The sequence below is a fragment of the Augochlora pura genome, chromosome 3 (assembly GCF_028453695.1).
Source record: "Augochlora pura isolate Apur16 chromosome 3, APUR_v2.2.1, whole genome shotgun sequence".
Taxonomy (NCBI): Eukaryota; Metazoa; Arthropoda; class Insecta; order Hymenoptera; family Halictidae; genus Augochlora; species Augochlora pura.
In genome coordinates, this window is record NC_135774.1 from 30,313,368 (window position 1) to 30,318,017 (window position 4,650).

Here is a 4,650-nt window from a genome sequence, read left to right on the forward strand (position 1 = left end):
AACGAGAGGAAGGGTGAGAAAGGTAGACTCTCCCCGGTGCGATTGCAAAGTGCTCACGGTGGAAAAGTTCGTCGCAACTTCGTGCTTAACTACGGTCCGGCTCTCTCCACCTTGTGCCCGATAAAATGAAGAAACTGCTTTAAGGAAGGTCCGCGGTGGGACCGTGCCGTTGCGACCGCCGCTATCTGAAACGACGGAGGAACCGGTCGGAAAGAAGACCGGGGCTCCGCCTCCTTCTCTCTCCCCCTCTCCCTCCATCGCCCGTGCCAATTATGAAGCGAACTGTAGGCGTCACGTCCTACGGTCTCCGCGTTCTCGGTACGTGCGCCCGGTGGACGAAGGTCTAACGACGCCGGCATGAATTTTAATTGCCGATACCGTGCCGCCGCCGCCTCGCGCCACGGCTACGTGTAACCAGCTTCCAGATAGTCCGTCCCGGGGTTCCCGCCGCGCTGGAATGATAATGATAACGGTTATTACGGCGACCGTTAAGCTTGAGTAAGATCGCCGTCTTGTTTGGCGGCCGCCGTTAAATGTCTCCAAGGCTCGATCTCAATGAACGAGCTCTCGCCGGCTAAAGCGGCGCCCGACTTGCGCCACCTGAATCCAGAAGCGGGCCAGATACGACCGGTGGAGAACGGCCCGCTCGTTGGTCAGAGACGGCCGAGGATGTCCGCTGTTAATGTCGAGGCATGTTCGGTTGATGTTCGTTCATGCTACGACGCGTGGAGACTGCTGAGATAAGTAGTATAAGCTCGCTGCTAGTCAGACAAGTAGAATGGTTACGACTGTAACCAAACAGCGTGCAAAATTACATTATTGATGAGACAGGAGCTGTGTGAATAGGTTCGATTTAGAGCGACGTAAGTCCTGGTTTTAGAATTGGCGAGTCATATATTAGAATTTAATCTGTACAATCCTTGGACGTCTTAAAGACGTCTACTTTACATCCACGTACTCGAACAAGTAGTACGAACCAGTATTTCCGCGACCAACTCTAAGGTTCGCTCTCGCAGCGACTACGCGTGCAGCTTAAAAACGTGGCAGTAGTATAACCCTACCGCAAGTCGGACATCGCTCCAGAGACTGTTCCCGGTCGGGCGGCGAGATCGGAGCGGTTTCAGCGATAATCGAGCCGACAATGAGCGTTCATCAAGCAGTTCATTGCGGGGCGGATCCCAGCGGAAAGTGCTCGCCCCGTGTCACCTACGGAATAATTTTCAGACCGCGGTGTGTGGCGCTCGATCCGTGGGGTGCCGGACGGGTGCTAGGGGGTGACGAGGTGGGGTTGCCAGGAGGGGTGTCCGAGGATCGCGTATCGAGGCCTTCTATCAGAGCGCGGGCACCCCGCGGGGACGCGTTGGATACGTCGACGGTAAATTTCGGCTAGCGTATACTCGCGGAATTGTGTCCTAGCTGGCCAGGCATTCCGATATTAATGCGACGCTGATTCACGCGCAGATGCATCGCCGGGGCCAGACCGTGCGTTCGGGCGACCGCAACTCCAATTGCGACTGATTGCCTTGGCTTGATAAGTGTATTCGGACAGATTGTCCGCTTGGCGCGGAATTCCTGAAATCGGCGGCACAACGGGGATCGTGAGTTTGACGGACGTTTGATTCGCGCCCCTACCGATCCGCAAACCTACCATCCTTCCCCCCCTTGCTTCACTGTTCCGTCTCCTGAGATTTCACCGAAACGCTGCGCGTACTTATGGGGTTAATAATGTTATTTCGAGGGATTTGGAATTGGCGGAATGTTGTACGAGATGTAGTACAAAGTGGAACTAGTTACCGTGCGATGGCTAATTGGTTTTGGTTTGACTTCGGGTTTAATTAATTTTAGTCTTATCGACGTATTATATTTTTTTTATTAGAGAAGAAATGAAGTAAAATAGTATAGAAATATTTTTATTAAACAATATACAAAGTGGAAGCGTCAAAAAATTTTTCGTCAAAGAATAAAGCTGCTAAAAGAATAAAAGAATTGACTACCTGTTCGTCAATGAATACGAAATTGATTGTGCTTGAAAATAGACTTCACCCGTACCAAGTAATACCTATTACATTTTCAGATCAGAAAAGAACCAAACTAAAACAGTATAGAAATATTTTGATTAAAATACACGGCTGATCGAAGCAAGAGAAGGTATTTTGATTAAAAAACCCATGAAATAAAAGCATCAAGAAATTTTTTTCGATCAAAGAACAAACAAGAGAAAAGCACAGAAATATTCAATAAATCCGCGTTGGATAAATACGACTTTGATTCCGTTCGGAAAATGAACGAAAGGCACAGTAAAATAGGCCACCGCGCAGTAACTGGGCACCGCGTGGCCGTTTCGAGGAGCGGATCTCGCGAATTTCCACGATCGTTTCTCTGCACGGCGAGAAAGTTACGAGCTAGCGACAGTTTTTCTGCCGACGCGACGGCTCCGCCGATTGTTCCGAACGGCGACCGAGAGAGGCACGGGCGCGTTTGGATGCAAAGTAATTCTGCTAATTAACGCCGGAATAACTTGCTAATTAACATAGCCGTCGCGCTAATTATAACGATCGCGCTCGTCCGATTCCGGCGCGGAACAAAACGCGGCGGCGTCCCGTTTATTTCTGATTTTTGGATTGTTCGTCCGATTCTAGACAATGTCGTATACAGCTCGTACGAATAGTAATGTTAATTGGAACTTGCCATTATTTCAACGCGCGGAATTCAACGAAATGTTGTCGCCTCGATCGAATCGTCGCGTTAAAGTTCCTTTTGGTAATCGCGGAGCGTGGTTCACTCTTTTTGGAACGAGACATTTTAATCTCAGAAATTGCTCTAAATATAATTGAATGAATATTGAATATAATAAAGAATGAATGAAGTTGAATATAATTGAATACTATATCTAACTGAATGTTACGTTTAATTGAATATTATATCTAATTAAATGTTATATCTAAATGCATATTACATACAATTGGATATTCTATATAATTAAAAAGATATCAAACAATTTTTTTAATTAGAAATTCAAAAAGGAAGAGCCAACAGCACGTGGTATTCCCAAGCGGTCACCCATCCAAGTACTAACCACGCTCAACGCTGTTTAACTTCGATGATCGGACGAGAATCGGTTCACTGCAACGAGATGTGGCCGTTGGCTATTTTAATACTCACATTGAAATGAATATCACATACAATCAAATCGCAACTAAATCACAGTAATATTCCACCCATAATGAATAAATATTTTAATCTCACAAACACCTTAACCAAATACTTAAACATTAACAACAAAAGCACAGAATTTTATTTCGACTTGAAAGAACAGAATAATATTCACACCCAACAACATATTCCTCCTAGAAATCTCGACCACGTGACAGTGTCATAAAATCGTGACAGCGGGTTAAAACTGTAGCCAATCGTGTCGCCGATCTCCAAATTGTTTCTTCGAATCCTTTCCGTCCAACCCCGCGCAATTTACGCGACGATTATCCAAATCGTTCGAACGACGGAGGAGCAGCGACAAAATGATGTCGGAGGTATTTGCGGGCGTGCAGGGAGCGCGACACAGAGTTCGAGCGCAGTACAAACGCGGGGAAAAAAGGTGGCGAAGAAGCGCAAATAATGCCGGTAATTAAGAGCCGCCGTCGAAATTAGTCAATGGAGAGAGCCCGGACAATAACGAATGCTTGTTGACAGCTCGAATTCGCGCGCGATAAACATTCGAGCCCGCGCCGTGTTCTACGGCTGTTAAAAAAACAAAAACGAGAAAGAGAGAAGAGAAAGAGAGACGAGAAAGAGAAGAGAGAGAGAGAGAAAGGGGTAAAAAAATACAGTGATGTATGTTACAGCTGGACGGGACCCGGGGTAATTTATTATAAAGCGTTTCGATTCGCCACCCTCTCCCTCTCTCTCTCTCTCTCTCTCTCTCTCTCTCTCTCTGGCCGTGGACGAAACCGTAAAAGTGGAAGTTCATTTCGGTGCGGCGTTATTTGTATTCATTCGACGTACGCGCGCCGTTAAATTGCGAGTTTACAAACATTTCCCGGCGATTATAAATAATCGGGGTGGAGGGAGGGGGGGTGGGGTGTGGAGGGTGAATTCTTGGCCATTTAACGGATCGGGGACACAATTTCGGGCCGCGTACGCGCGTCTCCCGTAAATATTGAACAGCGTCGGTCAGCGATATTTACGCTGATAAAACGTAAAACGCGACCGATACACACCTGGCCCGGCTGAGCGTACGCGCCCCACCTGCGCGCATATACGGTCTTACGCCGGCTTGTTATTAAATCTCTGCCCGTGTTACGGCGAGCGTTGGAAAGCGAAAGCGCGGCTCGTAAAATCGTGCGTTCGCTGTGTCAACCGCCTTGCGCTATAGTCGGACACGTGATAAAGATTTCGTGCGAGATTTGTAAAATATGAGTGTTTTTCATTCCTTCCAATTGGGGATCGAATTTAACCCTTTGCCGTACTTTGATTAATCCGACTCGTGATGGAGATTACTAGTAATAAATTATTAACTATGGAATTATTAAAAATATTATATTTTACCCTGTTTCGCTATATTTTCTTCTGTTATGTATATTATACTTACCAAGTACTATATGCTTAGTATAGTCATCATCTCTGCACATTCTGCAGGTCGCCTCAATACCG

The 4,650-nt window shown here is 46.7% G+C and overlaps 1 non-coding gene across 1 annotated transcript; it reads right to left on the reverse strand.

The window, feature by feature from the left end:
• Positions 1–3,027: 3,027 nt before the first annotated feature.
• LOC144468220 (5S ribosomal RNA) lies at positions 3,028–3,147 on the reverse strand. The gene has a single exon (XR_013493778.1). It is a non-coding gene; the product is annotated as a 5S ribosomal RNA (ribosomal RNA).
• Between the last annotated feature and the right edge of the window lie 1,503 nt (positions 3,148–4,650).